This window comes from Tetranychus urticae, chromosome 2 (assembly GCF_039701765.1).
Source record: "Tetranychus urticae isolate SD_2017Ah chromosome 2, NJAU_TeUrti_SD_1.0, whole genome shotgun sequence".
NCBI lineage: Eukaryota > Metazoa > Arthropoda > Arachnida > Trombidiformes > Tetranychidae > Tetranychus > Tetranychus urticae.
The window spans coordinates 16,381,084-16,399,465 of NC_142959.1; positions in this window are offsets into that span (position 1 = coordinate 16,381,084).

Genomic DNA, 18,382 nt, shown 5'->3' on the forward strand with positions numbered 1-18,382 from the left:
AATTTAAAACTGAATTTCATGTTGATTACTTGGTTGCTGCACACTTGAGTTAATTTACTCGAAATCGTTTTGTTTGATAATAATATTAACGAAGCAATAAACTTGTCTGATTGAAAAAAATGTTGAAATTTTCCGAGTTGATCTGATTAAAAGTAAAAGTTTTCAAAGCAATTTAAAAGTAAATTTTTCATGAATAACATGCTTGGCTGATGGAAACAATTGAATCATTTTAATCGCTTCTCAAGTGCGCTGAAATGATAGGCTGTAATCGATAGAGTTGTGAAATCCAACAAGATCATAAAGCAAAGTTTAGTAAAGTCGTAACAAGGCCCGAAACTTAAAAAATGAAGCGTCTTCTAAAACTGCGCAGATTAACCTACATTTACAGCTTTTGCTTTGGATTACTTCGATGTGTTGCTTTCAAAAAAGAAAAGTATTGCTTCGATTATCCTAAAGTAACGAAAATTTCAAAGTACAGGCATTCAATATCCAGTTTTATTGCTCAGAAAATCTATAATTTCGAGGAAATCGATATTGGAAGTTTACTAGGTCAGACGATCAGAAATCAGAGCTTTAGCGAGTTTATTTCTAGTTCTTTTATTTGTATAAGTTTTATAACTTTTTTCGCGTTTTTGCATCGCTATTTAAGTATGCCAAAAATTTTCGATTTATAATTGTTTTCAATCGTTTTTCATTTACATTATGTCTACATTTTTTGAATAAATTTAAAAATTGTTTAGGTTTATTAGCTAACATTACAAAAAGAACACAGAAGTGTTACTTTACAGTGGTAGTGTTTCCTTGGTATTTATTGTCAGAATGGTCAAAACCTCTTGATGTACTTCAATAAAAGTCAGAATATTCCCTTCTGGCTCACGACCAAACGAATCAAAATAAATTGCTCTTCCATATCGTGTAAAATTTATTGCAACCCAATGTGATCCTTCGTTGTAGCTTGGTTCCAGGTTTATTACCCAGGTTTAAGGATATAGGTCTTTTAATCGTGATGGGAAGATAATCACCAGGTTCGCAGAAATTCCATTTCTTTATTTAGTCGATAAACTTGTAATATCGGGAATTTGAGCACAGGAACGTTATACCAATGAGCACAGGTACATAGTTGTTATACAATGTTAAACATAAAAACTTAAAAATTCTCAATTTCCATTAAGCAATCGACTGAAATAAAGAAATCGAATTTTCAATGAAAACTCAAAAATTTTCGAAATTTTCAACATGGTCTCGAAAAATTCCTTTTCGATGCTAATGTCAAAGTACCATCCATTTTGGAATCCGACTTTTTATTCAAAAGTTTTACGAGATCCTACATGTACGGTTATTATTGATCACCCATACTCGATCTCTTGCTTATGCTTGAAATGATAAAAAAATTGTGACGGTCATAAAAATTTGTCACATGAAAGTATAATACAATAGATTTTCGATTTTTGGCGAAAGTTTCTTGTGTAAATGTTGATAAACCACAATACTTTCAGTGTTCATTTACAAGTTTAACCAGGTTTTTAACAGGCTCTTTCCTGTGGAAAAGTTTGACGGTTTTGATCATAATGTAACGAAAGTTACGGACACAATTTAAATGATACAAAATGTTAAGGTCAAATGACTAGGTTAGCTTTAATAAGTGTCGATTGAAAGGTTCACACATTTAATGGGCTAAGGGATTAAGTAGCGTAACTGAGTTAACTGATTATGAGCTCGGAGTTGAACTCTGAATACAAATGAGTTCTTAATACAGATAATCCGAGGAAGCAAGTTGAGAGATAATTCCTTATCAGGATTCAAGCAAATCATCCTTACAAAGGCCATTTCAAGGTAAAGTCAACAATTAGAGGAAGCACTCCTTAGATGAATGAATAATGAGAAAAGAAGTTTTTATCAGTACAATAATGAAAAATCGATTTGATAAAAATGCGATTTCTTGTTTTAAAAAATTCGACCAGAATAACGAACCTTTTCGAGAAATGGTCTGAATTTAAAAGTAAAAGTTTCCTGTTTTCGTCCTGTACTTTACTTCAAATAAGTAGTTAATTTAAATTTGATAAATGAAACTTGGATAATAACTGATACTGTTTCCTGCTTGGAGTGTTATAAGACAACATGAAATAACAACTAATAGCAAATGGAGCAAATGAAAAGCACAAAGAATAAAGAAATGATCATATTTCGATGGAAGAAAAGAAGCGAAAAAAACATTTCCTCATTGTTAATATTAACATATTGAAATAGTCTCCAAGGAATAATCCTGATAATCATGCTAATCACGCCTCAAACTTTTTTTATCAATATCATGATACATTGGCGAGTGCAATGTAAAGCATATTTATCACTTTTAGTTTCCTCTTTATCATCTCTTCAGATCAAATTTCAACCGAAGAGAAAAGAAGAAGATGAATTCACTTTTCCTTTCTTCTATACCATAAGATGATGAAGAAATGATGAAAGACCAAAACAATGAGAAACGGGATGAAAAAGGATAAAAAATGTGATGACAACAAACATCACTCTGTGTGCAATTGATGAGCATTCATTAACGACTTATACAAATCTGCCCAAATTGTAAATACATTGTAAGCTTATTTATGTGAAAAATACTTTGATCAATTCATTTGCCTGAAAATGTATTAAACAGTGCAAGAAAAATTGACAATAAAAAGGAAAGTCTCGGGTTTTCCCTGTTTTCAGGTCAAAAGTCAAGTCTCTGAAAACATGCTCAGTTGATATAAATCAGTGTAAAGCATGAACTTTTCACTATTCAGCCAATAAATTTAACCATTTTATACCATGTCTTCAGATCAACTTATTGATCACAAAAAAGTATATTTTTTCAGAAAATGACCTTTAAATGTCATTTAGCCGTCAAGTTCAGATCTCATCTTTTTAGTGATTCTCAAGCTGTGAGCCCTGAGTTATGAATTTATCTGTATGATGCTTCAGGTGATTGCAAAGTCTTCGAAAGGTCAACTATGCAACTTTAAAAATGTCAAACAGTCGAGAGTAACCTTTTTGCAAACTTTTAGAATGTTGAAATTGAAAGTTTGGGCAAAAGGACTATTCGATGTATCAACTTACTGAGTGCTCATTATTGGACACAAAGTCACGAAACTTTTGTTATTCTGGTTGTTTGGGTGAAAATTACCGATTCAAACATCTCAATAATGGGCACACTATTTGAATGACGACAACTTTGTCCATAAGTATTGGGCAATGAAAATTTACATTTGAGGTATTAACATTGCCTAATGTTGATACTTACTAGTGTTAATGTTAGGTGTTGTTATTGTAATGATAAGTACATTGTTAGTTGATAAACACGCGCTTATAATAATCATAATATGAAAAGATTATCCGACAAACCAGAAAAGCCGAAATGAAATAAGAAGAGAATATAGAATGGAAAATAATCCAAAGAAAATGTTAATCCTTTGCTATTCATATTGTTATTTTTGTGCGAATAAAACTGTTTGTCAGTTATTATAATAGTACAAGGTTTATTATTATTATCACTAATGCTTTTACAAGGCTCATTGGTAATTCATTAGTCCGTGGTTTCCGTTCAATCTTGAATTACACCTTAACATTGCAACCTTTTATTAATGAACAACTCGACCAACATTGAAATGATAAATAATATTTTCGCTTTGATTAAGTAGACAACAATGCTCTTGTTATTTGAGACATTTTCATATCATAAAAAATATTGTTTTCTCGTGCTTTTCATATCTTTTTTCATCATCCAAACCACTATTGACAGATTAATACTAATGACGGCACAATATTGTAAATCAGTTGTGGTCGTTGAAAGGTGTTGAGATGCCTTTTACTTGTCAAATTTCATTGCTTCAAGTTATTACTTGGAAACATCACGAGTTTTAGTCCGACTCAGTTCTGACTTCGCCGCTTCAATCTGATCAACAGCTAAAAGTATCATAAATTAATGAATAAACTTTGGTAAACTTTGACCAAGATGTCCTGACCTGACGGACTAATGGGACGGAAAAAGTGTGTATTTAGTGGACAAAGTAAGCAAAGGTAGTTACTGTTCATCTTGATCTTCCTCTGCCTCAACCCATCACCTTTCAGTTTTGATGTTATTATTTTTTCCCTTTCACTTATCAATACTCTCATCATGAACATTATCAACAAAACATCAACAATGTCTCGAAATATAATAGCACATGAAACATATAACAGGGTTAAAAAAGAGTGAAAAAAGATGGTTAAAAAAGTGGACAAAAAATGAAAACAAAACAAAAAACAACAACAACAAGGAGCCAAGTAAAAGGAAACTGTTTGTCCATTGTTGGTCAATCGTTAACTGACAACTTTACTCTTTGTGAGTCCAGTAATTATCATGAAAAGTGTTGTTCCCATTAACAGTAGACAGTTGTAACTGCCCATTGGTCAACTCTTCTCTCTCTCTCTCTCTCTGCTCTTTGCAAACCTTTTGTTGAAGATACAACAGTACCACCACCACCACAACAAGCAACAACAATAACAATAACAAATTACAATCACAAGATGGACAATAACGAGGCTAAAGGAAAACATTTACACAAAAACTACTGACCATAATGAAAATGTAAGGAAAGAGGTTGAAGTTAATAGCAACAAAAGAAGAGGCCGATCCGACAAACTTGGTCGTTATATTGTTCATTGACTGACCATGAAATGAAAGAAAGATGAATGTGTTTTAGACTAAATTGTTAACAAGGTGACAGGCTAAAGGTGAGTTTAAAGGAAAGGTGAAAGGTGAAAGAGTCAACAATATTTACAATAAGAAAGGGATTAATTATGATTAACAGTTGAATGGATAATGAGATTAGCAAGTTGATAAAAGCGTTGTAAACATGACTCAATAATCTTGAGCCATTTTCAGTGGCGATAATTCATCACAAGTTTACTCAACTTTGTCATGACTTTAGTTGCCAAAAACTTATCCTCAAGTTGATGGAAAAGGTGAAACGAGAAAACTGTTTTCATCATTTACTGTTTGATTCAATTTGTGAAATGATAAATGCAATAAGCGCATTAATTGTTACCATTGAGCTACCGTTTGCTTTTATTCAATCAGCGATATTTTTTCATATTGGATAACAAGTTTAACTGGCCATTAATATTTTCATCAATTTTCACTTTTCTCAAACTCTTTTGCCATTTTATATGAGAATCAGTTTTTCATCACAAATGGTTGACACAAGGAAAAGGTTGAATATTATTGTTGTTGCCCTTGGGAGTGAATTAGTTACCTAGAAGGGAAAGTATATGCTCGTCGAGTTCAACATTGCAATATTGTTAATCAACTAATTTCAGATAATTTTCATTTCCATTCAGTTCAATTTGCTTTTTCCTTTTTCCTCTTTCTTCGTGATTCACTTTTGACAATTGATTTGGTTGACAGTTTAATGCTAGTTATTTATATTTTTCATTTTCAAGCCTCCGGGTAAAAACAGTGAATATCAGTATTTTAGTGTTTCTTGTGAGCAAAAGTTTTGTCAAAAGTTTGTCCTTTCATAAGGTTCATGTTTATACGAGTTTAGTTGAATAGGGTAAACTGCTTAGGAATTATGTGTTTAAGTGATTTTGTTTCTTGATGAAGATTACCCGTGAAAGTCACTTCGGTTTAACCGCATTTTCACTTTAGTTGGGTTTTGAGTCAATTTTGCATTGTTCAATAACTTAATCTAAAATTGTTAAACTGTATAAGGGATCAAAAAGACGCTTTGAGAGTGTTGAATATTCGTAACGCTACAGTTTCGATCCGAGTATTATTTGAGTTTTGGTTCAATTTTTTCTATCATTTGATTGCGTTTTCATTTTTTTCGTAGCTTGTTAATCATAAAATTGCAAGGAAAAGTTCATGTTTTAAACAATTTAAACTGAATTAAATTAAGCAACTCAGAAGATTGATTCAGCCTCTCAAATCCTAAATATTAGGTTCTTTTAGGATCACCAAATAATTTACAGTTTATTCTTACAACTGTAAATTATTTGGTTTATTGTTAGACTATTGTTAGGGTCCAACCTTTACTTTCACTTGCAGTCAACCAAGATTACAAGGATTAGAAACCACAGAATGACCAAATGTCTTAAGATAATATCACTGTTAAAACTGACTGACCAGTCAACAGGTCGACTTACACTACAGGGTGTTTCAGCTAATTTGTCCGATGTTTTTGACGATTACTCAAGTCTTTTCAAGTCCAGCACACAGTTTAAAACAACTAACGAGGGAACCGTCACAACTTGTAACATTAGATGCGTCTAATAAAACAAATACAAATCTAGCAAAAAGACAATAAAATGTTAGGGAATAATACAAAATTTACAAAGTATTCTTAGCAATGAATTTTTATCGATCAATTAATTAATTTGGTTTTGGTTAAATCTACCCTTCAACATAATATAATACTTTGAGCTGAAACGTCTACTAGAATTGATCATTTAAAATTAGAAATTCATGCTTTTGAAGCGGAATCCCGCCGTAAATTTTTAGATAACATTTAATAAGGAACTTTCCAACGGCTCAATTTGAGGTTTTTATAGTTTTCGAATCCTTCAAGTTCGCTTGATAGTTCCCTAAAACTCAAACAATAAGAGACGCCAACAAGCCAAAGGATTTTGCATTGAGTTTCAGATATTTTATGAAGCTAAATAAACCCTTTTTAAATGGGCTCAATGAGTTTGGTCCAATACTTTTGAAGCTGATATTTTAACCATCGCCAGGAAACAAAATTCAAGTGCCAATCGAAGTGAAAAAAATGATGAGAAATAATGGGGATGGAAAATTTGGCGCATTGATAACAATAAGCGTTACAATAAACAAATGGGCACAAAGATGCTAGTTGAAGGCAATTGATACAATAATTTAATCTGTTGCAACTTTTATTGTCATATTATTGTCATTATTATTATTGTTATCATTTTTTTTGTCATTTTTCTCCTTCTCCATTTAATGTTATTATACACTATAAAAAAGCCGAACCAATTCCCGCAGTACTTGAAAATGCCAAGAGAACCCAAGAATCGTAAACATCTTTAATGTAGATCAAGATCAATGGTAAAGTTGGACACAATAAAAAAAAGGTAAACACTGTCAAGCGTCAATTAAATGGTATTTCAAAGGTTTACAGGTACAACAACAAGAAAAGGTTAAAAGCACACTTTGAATCATTGCCAGTGGTGTTTGAATGACGTGCTAAGTAAAACATAAAACGATTGAAAATCCGTTGACCAAACATTGACGAGTCGAAGGAAGGAGACAAGAAAAGAAGGAGAAGAAAAAAATAAAATGAAAAAAATATCGACAATAAAAATGTGAAAATGATGATGTGAATGTGCAAAGATATGGTAAAGTAGACCTTTCAGATTGTTGTAAACATTATCCTATTGAAGCAAAAGAAACCTATTAACACGGTAAGTTCACTTCATTATAAGGTGAGGTTGACTTGAGGTTAGGTGAGTTAAAATGAGAAGCAAGATGAAGATGAAGATGAACGTAAAACCTCTTTGACATTCATCACTAAAGGCCATTTCAATGAGGCAAGTTTGAATAAAGTTTAAATAAACACTTTGCTTTTTCCCTTTGATATTTGCTTAGCAACTTTTTTTTCTGCACTTTTCTTCTCACTCGAAGAAATGAAAAGCCAAAATTTCATGAATGGATTTTTTTCTCTCTTCTTGGTAAACTTTTCTTTCCAGTTTGCTATCTTTTTGTTCATTGTTAATATTATATTGTTGTATTGATTATGTTGTCCTGTTTTTGTTTGGTGGTGGTTACTGGCGTTGGCGGTGGTTAGCATTGTTGAGTTGATTTCAAGAGTTATCTTGGAGTTAATATAATTTATTGCCATTACTTTTACTATTATTATTATTATTATTGTTATTATTATTATCAGTTGGCGTTTTTGTTGATGTTATGACCTTGTGGTCATTCATTGGTGCTTGTTCACCAATATGATTTGATATGAAAAGGGACAGACCGTTAAATTGTATCACTTTCAATGGGCTCATTCATTAGATAATTATATTATCATATTGTTGGATTGTTGAAAGAGATGAAGATTAATGGTTCTCCATTATCATCAGCTTCACCATTTTTATGCGTAAACTTCACGAGTCTCTTTAAGCCGTTGAACATGAATCTCTCAACCTAACAAGTCGCTTTTGTCTCATCAAATTTTGCTCACGATGAGGGTCTACCATGTGGCAAATAATATTCACACTCACTTTTATCATCATAATCATGTTCATCATCATGTTCATCATCTTCTTCATCATCGTCTTCATTATATTCTTTACAGAAAAGTTAGCCCTTTGATTAGGATCCTGCAACCTGAAAGGTTGCCCTTGTAGGATCAAATTTTGCTCTTAATGAGGGTCTTGCTGTGTAATTTTTCATGATTTCATTACAATTGAGCTTTGTGTGCTTATTAATATTTCAATACAAGTTAATGTTTTGAAAGGAAATCCAATGAAAATTTCAGGTAATTTTCAAGATGAATTATTTTCCATTTCAACATATTCATTGTCTCACAATGATAACCTATTTAACCGTGCTGTCCTTTTCAAATTTTGCTACATAAGGCCACCTTGTCAGATCGACTTTTGCCATTTATTGAAATCTTTTTCAACCAACTTTTACATTAATATTTATCATTACTATATTTGCATAATTCTTGTTTAATTGAATTTCAACCTGAACTGAACCTTTTTCCCTATCGATTCCACCAAATTTTGACTATAAGTTTCTCCTTTTAACATGTTCATCTGCTTATTCAATTGAACCATTGGTAAACAAAAAGTGTATTTCAGTTCGTGAGTTGAGTCAACAATCAGCTTTAATGTAGTTTCAGGTAAGAAACTTGAATAGCTGATTATCAACTACATAAATTGAACTATTCATAAAACAAAATTTAACCTTTTACCATTTAAATAATAGCAAATTGAAAAGGTTCAACTCGACGATTCTCGGCTTTTGTTTTATCGTATTATAATAACAATGATAATGTAAAAGTAAAAAGTTTAAACCCAAATGTTTAACGTTGTTGGAATGAAAACAAAATTGCAAATTGGAAACAATTTAATGTTTTTTCTGTTGCCTTTGCAATCAATTGGTTAAAATTGAAACGATTTTAAAACGATTGCAATCCAATTGTATTTACCTTATTGATCCATTAACATTGTCACCTTTTATTGATACAATGAAAAGTGTTGTGACCCTTAAAAAACCAACATTACCCAGTACTATTGATCAATGATAATAAAAATAACTTGAAAGCTTTTCAAGTCTCGAGTTTTAAGTATTCATAATACACTTTTGTCAATCACAAGTAGATTGAAACTGTTTAAATGCTTTCTGATTGTTCAATTGGCTCATCAAAAGTGACAAAGTTTATTCAACCTTCATCACAATATTTGGTGTTGATTTCAATCTACAACTAAATGTACTTTTAAGCAAATCGCAAGTGCTAATAAAGACCTTTTTGTGGTTCGACAAGAGTTAATCAGTTTGACTCTTTTAAGGTTCATCAATTGGATTGACTTGAATCAGTTTATCATGCCATTATAGGAACATTTTTGTTACATTTGCCAAGAATTATTTGCTAATGATTCTTATAGGATAAGAATTGAAGTCAATAGAAGAAGAAGAATTCACTTTTTTCCATCTTCTTCTTTTCTTTGCCATTTTCAATCTTCTTTCAGTTTCTTTGTTCATTACAATAAGATGATAATGTGACTGTGACTACAATCAGTGTTAACAAGTGAAAATGTTTCAAGCAACATTCATTTTCTCGGTGTTTCTGTCATTCAAGGATTATCAAGTTAATCAGATTTGGATGGATAAATGTTCAGTTTTTTGTCCAAACTTGAACACTGAAAAGGTGCGAAGCTATTGGTGTAAATGATTATCCAATTTGTTAACATTAATAAACTAATTATGATGTGATCTGTTTCCAAACACAAGACGATGTTGATTAAGATTGTGATTGTGATGAATCCAAATGTTGTATAAATAGATGAAAGGTAATCAAATGATGAAACAAAAATGATGGGCAGAGGATGAGTTTGCAGGTCAATATTAGATTGGATGGGTTTGAATGGAAGTTGTTAAACAAGGGTCAATAAATTAACTAATTTGTTGTCCGTTACAATGGATTGTGTGCAGAGGCTTATAGTTTGAGGCTTGGGAATTGAAATAATTTGCTGTTATTTCAATTGAAAGGGATGACAGGAAGGAGAAGAGAGGAAGATGCAATGTTCATGTAGAGTCTGGTGACGGTGGAAAGGTTAAGTTGAATCGGAAGTGAAAAGACTTTGATTTTGCTTCTTCTTTTCTCATCATTTCTTTTCCTTTCACAATGAGACGATGATGACAATGATTACTAAATATATATCAATAGTATATATAAATCGCGACAAAAAAAAGGTTCTTCGTGATGTCTTTTTCCATTCTAATCATTTAGATGATTGTTTCCTGAACCTTTCCTGATTCGAGTCGAGCAATACACACTCATGAATATAAACCGGAACAAGTACCCATCCAACAAAATAGACTCTTCTTTATGGTTCCTAACAGGACAACAGAATCCATTACCGTTTCCATTCAATTCTGTTTCTTTGAGTAACAAATTTATTTTCCTTTTCTGTTTTTTTTCTCCTCATTTTTTTCTTTTCTTGAAATGAACTTTTCTGAAGCATGATACATAAGTAGCTCCTTTACCATTAATCGGTATCATCATGAAGGGTGGTGAGACAAGGATAATGTTGATCGTGTTGATGATGATGATGACACTTGATCACGATTGAGTTTGGAATCAATCGTGATTCTCGTTTTTACCTTAATCATCATTTTTGCTCGATTGATGGATGAAAACCAAAGGAAACTAATCCAAAAGATGATTCAATTGTTCATTGGTCAACTGATTTGTCTAAAGATGGTCTATTAACTAATCAAGAGTAAAAGTGACTTTTCATGTTAACATGGCCAGCTTAATGGGAGTAAACTTTGATTTGTTAAAACTGTAATCACAATTGAAATGCTTCAATTATTAACTTGCTGCATGCTCAATTAGAGGCATTAAATGTGTCTGGTTGATTGATTGCAATTGTTGCGCCTTTGTTCAGATCAAGTGGTAGGCGAATCCCTTTCAATAAAAAGGAATGAACTTATTCTCTGATAGACTAATTAGAATTGACTTTGAATGCGAAATGAGATAATGGATCTTTGAACATGATAAAGTGGGAGTGGAAAAGAAGGAGGTTTAACTAATGTTGAGCTTCATGTTAACATGTTACTCGTTAAACTACGGAAATGAGATGAACAAAGGTTATTAAGGATAGAGTTATACAGAATGTAAACAGAATTTTACTTTTCTCTTGATTTACTCTTTTTGCCTTTTTCTTTCCTTCTTTCCTCTCCTGAATTTCTGGTATGGGAAATCATTTTCTTTCTCTGATAAATATTTGTTGCATGATTCCTTCCTCTGCTTTCCCATCATCCTCTTATCCTATTCTGCTTCTTTACCATTTATCCTCTTCTCCACATCACTTGACTTTTCATCATTTTTTCTTTGCTCTTTCCAAGTTTATCCAAGCTTTTTTTCATGATGATCAAGAGTATTGATGAGAAGATGAAAAGATGATCCTCTTTCGTGTGCATATTGTTACTCTTTGCACTCCTTCAGTTGCATCTTTTTTAGCCTCAACTTTTGCCTCCATTTCACGCTGCCATTCACTGGTAAAGGGAATGCAAAAAATTGATCAAGAGATGTAACAAGATCTTTCCGGATCGGATGAAAGGGAAGCATCAACAGGCAACAAAACCATTTACAAATACCAATTTGCATTTGGTTGATCAACAGAGCAGGATCCAATGTCTATTAGGTTCGAGCTTTTAACTCCCCAATCAACCAGTGAAAAGGTAATAGGCCTTGGCTTCTCCCAATTCACACAGGACCACAGGGCTAATAACAGGTCCTCGTCTCCTCTTTACTTTTTTTTTATTTATTTATCACAGCTACTGGAGTAACATCATTATCATCAGGTTATCTCACCAATTATGTGTGTGATTCACAAATGTATTTTTCAATTTTTACGTTTTATCTTTTTTTTGCTCGCTCTCTTCAGCTTCTTCTGTTTACCATTGATGCTTGTAATGTTGGGTCTAGTTTTGTCGATGTTTGTGTAAAGCAAAGTAAACTAATCAACGACAACAATTGATCTGTCCTTATGTTTAACAGGAAGAAATGAAAATCATCAATATTGAATTAAATATTGTTACTCTTCCATTCAATTGTCCATTTTCATGTTTTTGCCCCTTTTAGTCGCGTAGGGTAAGCCTGTAAATCGCAAATGAAAAGAACATTATTAACTGTTCTCTTCTGATAATGACATTACTTTTTGATAGATTAAGTGTTAATGTGAGACTAGTTTTTGTCTTCTAATCAAAATTGATCAAAATTGTTGTCTTGTTTCACTGAACATGGACAGAAAAATGAAGACCCTTTCAAGACCAATATCAACGTCAAACTTGTAAACCAAGCTAAACTTGGAGTGAAATTAAGAGCAATGGATTGAATATCATTAGACACTTTGAATGTGCAAATTAATAGACAGTTTACGCTCCAGGCAAAGATATTGAATGATGGTCGAATTTAGACAGCTTAACTTGTGGTGTATTGAAAGGTGAATCGTTTAGAACTGTCAACAAATTAAATTTCCAGCAATCATGATGATAAAATTATTCTTGCTAATCCATAACCAAAGAGTTTGAAAATTTCTCTTCTGCCTCTATAACGGTGAGTCAAACAACAAAACAGGTACATTGCTAATCGAATATTTAATAGTGGATTTGTGAGCAAAAAAATTCGATGTATTCCTTTCTAAAATATCGTTGAGAAACGTAGTCTACAAAAATTGTTCGCATCCAGTAACGATTTATGCCAATAAAATTTATTTAATCAACAGATGCTTACAGAAACAGAATAAATAGTTATAGCTCGGTCAAATGTACGCCAGGTTTGGATATAAGATGCTGGTGCATTAGTAATTTTAGGTATTCAATGCTTACGGGGGCTTTTGTACATGAAAACTAAACAATTGTTTACTTGCTTGTATTCAATGTCAACGATTGATTTTCCATCCAAATCAGGTTTCCATACCATAACTTATAACATCCCGTTAACTCTTTCAAAGCTCTTCCAAACTTCCAATTGAGCTTTTTATCTTTCTTAGCATTGATATTCATCTGGTCATCCGGTATAGTTTTCCCCTCGGTATGAAGATTCGATTCCTGAGTGACGAATTAAATGTTTTCAGATTCGCCGGAACTGAAAACACCACAGCACAGCATTATCAACCCATTAATTGAGCATTCTTTTGTTTAATTCATGAACAACTGATTTAAGAAAAATAATTTGTGAAATGATCCAAGTTCGCAATTAATTGAGATAATTAATTTCTATTGATTGCAAGAAATACATGAATAGTGTGAGATGCTAAGTACGAATATTCATCTAACTCCGACAATTAGATCAAATTTAATCAAACAAAAACCGCGTCATCGTTTGCGCCAGAGAACCTATTAATTAATAGTATTGTGAGGAATAAGCACTAATTAAAAGAAATTAAAACACATACACTTTTCTTATAACAAAACACATGTTTTTCTACTTTTCTGCCATCTAGTTTTTATAATCAAAACTTAATGTTAACTCAATGTAAACCTACCTGATTTTATATAGGTAACTTAAACAACTATGGTGAACATAAAATAAGATACTAAAACGTCAGCCGGTCCATCTTTCTCGAGTACTCGATCTTTTACACCATCCCTACTCTTGATGCTATTTCGCTCCACTTTTTTTGAGTTTAGATACTTAGAGCAGAAACTCAATAAGATTCAGGACCTTAGCTAGCTTGAGCAAAGCAGCAAGTGATGTCTGGCTGCAAATTGACAGAGAAATAGTCTTGAGATATTTTCAGCCATGGCAGAAAAGATTGAGTACTCGAAAGATTCATCTTTGAGAGCTGCAAGCCGAGAAAAATCGAGCTATTAAACATATGATCTGGTCAAGATAGACCTTTTAAAAATTCGAGTACTCGAGAAAGATCGACCGACCTAAAAATTACGTAAAACAAGTTAAAAAGCGATAGATTTTTGATGATTCTGTGTTCCACTAAATCATTTGAGTCAACAGTTACGGAAAATCAAATCATTGAAAGATCGGTCTTTATTCGATCTTTTATTTGTTTGATCCGAAAGTCGAGCTTGAGGATCGCCGCTCCTGCGATCTAGATAATTAGTTTCAATGTTACCACTTGACTCAAACCTTAGTCTCCATCGTCTAACTGTGTCGTATCGTAGACCTAATTCAACGTCAATATCGTTATCATTGTATCCCTGGCCAACTAAAGAGATGATAGCTGTTCTTAGCTCATGATTGATTGCTCGAGGCATCCTGAGATCACTGCATTAATTACTGAGAACTGAGTAAAGAAACCACAAAAAACAAAACAAACTCAACTACATCAACAAAAAATGTGCTTTTGATTTGTCTTAAATCTTATTTTGAATTATCTTACTTTGGCTTAATCTTTATAAAAATTCATTGTTGATAAATTTATCTTACCTGCTCAAATGATACAAATGTGTTTGCAAACTCAATTTCTGAAGCTGTATAAATGACAAAAATTCTCCATTCATTTCATTCAAACAGTCTTCCTCCATTCAACAAATCAACAAATATTATTGATAAAGCTAAGTTTGCTTCCTTGAGTTTAAATCATTAAATTGTTATATTCAATCTTGAAGTTTTTACACATCTTAATAGTAAAGAAAGTTTACTTTCACTTTCAATTTTGAATAAAATTCATCTTGGTTGAATATCAAGCTGCATTCAACAGTAACCATTCATCAGCAACAGACCCTTCAAGGTAAATATATGCGTTTTTCTAGACATATATGCTGTACCAATTTCACCTAAAATGTCTGCAAGTTATTTAAAGTTGTTTTTATTTAACACATAAGTAAGACATGAATTAAATAGGTAAATTTTGAACCTAACAACTCGAAATGTAACTGTCCCATTCCAATGCTTTATAAATTGCTAGTTAGCTCTTATTAAGCCACAGATAACGATATTTTGCAAATCTAAATCCATCAAGTACTGGGTGACCAGAAATAAGCGCCGTACTCTTTTTGAATTTTGAGCCAAACCGTTGCCGTGGCGCCCTCTAGATTTTCTGGCATACTTAAGGGGTCAAAGGAATTTGTTTGAGACAAAAAAAATTTGATAAAAAATTTTGCCAAAAATGTATCTTTTGACCGACCAGCAAAAAGCCTTTTTTGTTAAATGTATTTATATGCGTAATGGCAATTTCACTGAAGCATCACTCATTGCCAGAAAAGTCATTAAACTCTTATCTTATAAAATAACAGGCGTTCAACGACTTTCTGACTATGCTAAAATTCAACGGAAAGAATTTTGCGCACAGCTACTAGGGGTAGAACACGGTAACCCGTTTCCTGCACAGCAAACGGTTTTCACTGATGAAGCGCACTTTTGGATGGATGGATATGTTAACCGACAGAACTATCGCATCTGGGGTAGTGAGAATCCCAATTATCTCGTTGATGTTAGTCTGCATCCACAGAAAGTAACTGCTTGGGCAGCTGTTTGCGCTAGAGGAGTGTTTGTTGAGATCTTCACTGACTCAGTTACAAGTGAAAGATATTGCAAACTTCTAAAAGAAAAATGGTTCCTTTTTGCTGAGCAGAATGGAGTCATTCGAGATTGGTACTTCATGCAGGATGGAGCCCCACCGCATAGAACACAAGACGTTTTCAATCTGCTAAACGAAAAGTATCGTGACAGGGTTATTGCTTTTGGATATCCTGATAAGATTGGAAGCGGCGTAGATTGGCCACCGTATAGCCCAGATCTTAACCCGTGCGATTTTTTCCTCTGGGGCTATATCAAAGATGAAGTTTATAAACAACAAGCAACTTCAATTGACCAATTAAAAGCAGCCATCCACACGGCTATTGCTTCAATCAAAAGCGAAACTCTGCAGAAAGTTATCGCCAACTTCTATAAAAGAATTGAGTTATGCCATGATGCCGATGACGGACACTTTGAAAAACATGTTTAATGTTTGAAATTGTGTTTTGAATAAAAATCATAAAAATACAGCCATTTCCTATGTTTTAACATGTAAATTTGTGTAAATTTTTTTTTCTTTTCAAACAAATTCCTTTGACCGCTTAAGTATGCCAAAAAAATCTAGAGGTCACCACACCAAAGGTTTGGCTCAAAATTCAAAAAAAAGTACGGCGCTTATTTCTGGTCACCCAGTAGTTCTGGAGATTTAGTGTGCACACGTAGGGACAAAATAGGTTTTCAAACCTGACATTGATCAACTTCATCTCAAAGAGTACTGACTGGATTGTACTAGATGTGTTGGATATTGTTATTTAAAGCTCAAATAGCCAAAGAGAATGATAGATTGTACGCCTAAAATAGCTTTTCGAGCTAACATTTGATGTAATGCCAACCAACCAACTCACACAATCTATTGAAGGATAAAGTAACTAAACTAAAATTGCATGATCAGTATTTTCAGCAAAGGATGATGGTATTGAACTGCTGTAAGGATTTGATTGTGGATATTTAACGATTTTTGTTATTTAATTCATTACAAAACATATTTTTTATAATTTTCTTCTTATTCATTCAAATCATAGTAAAGAATACGAAATTTTGTCCAAATTTTGAATGGAAACTATGCTTGAGATGTTCAATACAACGTATTTCTACGGAATGCCATTCGCTTATAATCATTTTTATAAAAGATGTTGCATTATTCCTGAAGCGAGCAGATGTAGTACATGTTCACCGATGTACTTTATCCAACAGGGAGATAATGTCGCAGGACGTTACATACCTGGAACCATAGAGGAAAAGAAACCTTCGTTGACTAGTTTCATGTTAGAGTGCTTGAGAGGAACAAGAGAGGATGAACCACGCAACCGATACAAGTGTGAGAGAGCGAAGCAAATGTGTGTAGTCTCCTATACTCGGCTTGCCAATCTGTTTTCTCACCTGATTAACAGATACAATGAGATTCAATCTACGATCACGAAATGTCCGAGCTCACAAGAATACACAAAACCGACCCGCAAGCTTGGATTAAGCATGAATGAATGAACTAGCTGAATTAGAGAAAGAAATTGAAAATTTTAAAAGGAATTGCATAGATTTGAGTATTATATGGGGCGGAATCGAAACCTAAATTCGTTTTCCACTACCTTCTTACGATCCAGGTGATTGCAGCAGCGATTTACACGAATGGGGCTAATTAAGTTTACTTAACAAGGTCTTATTCAGTTTTTACAGCATTAGATGCATTATTCTTGCCAATTAGTTCCAATTCAGTCTAAATGAGCATGCAAAATGCGAATTTTCATAAAAATAAAAAATTTAAATTAACGAATAATTGAAGCTTAAATGTCAATAACGCGCGCAGCGTTTATCACAGAGTGTCGAAACTTGATCAGGAAGATTTTTGTCTTCGAAAATGGTGTCCAGCCCTCAGGATGACCTCTAACCTGAGCAGAAGCGATTTTGATAAATGACCTTGAATGACCTTGTCCTTGCAACATGAAAAATGAATGTCCCCCAAACTCTCTATATTCGATTCCCAGGTCAAAGGTATGTCTGGTTGCAAAGTTATTGGCGTTCAACATCTTACTAAGTAGCTGAATAGCCCTGTATAGAACTTACTACGCGGCATATCTATTCAGCAAAACGAACTAAATCATTTGCGTAATGAAAGAATCTCTCTTTTGTCAAAGATACGTCTACTTGAAGATCGAAATAATGAAGAAAAGAAGTTCACACCGTTGGTCAAAAAGCGCCAGATAAAAGCTCGTGATCAATACACTCAGACGGACCCGCCTCCAATACCATCATCAGCGAACAACGATAGAATGGCTCGTGCTTTGGAGGTCGTATCGCGAGAAGTTCGTTGTAATGATAACTAGCTTAGAGAATGCAAGGTGGAAATGAAGACACTAGCTTACAGGTTATCCGCATGAGAAAGGAAAGACAGATATCGACTGATAGATTCAAAGAGATGGCAGATGAATATTACAACCTGCAAAAGTAATTAACGATGTTGACTTATTAGGTCTTCAAAATTACATTAGAATATTAGAAGTAAAAGTTAAAGACAATCTTATGAAAGAAAACGCTAAATATAAATAATTGTATCTTTATTCGTATTTGCACAATCTTTGAATTTATTGAAAAAATGCGTGTAATCAAGACATTTTTTAGAAATTTTATACAATAAAGTTCAC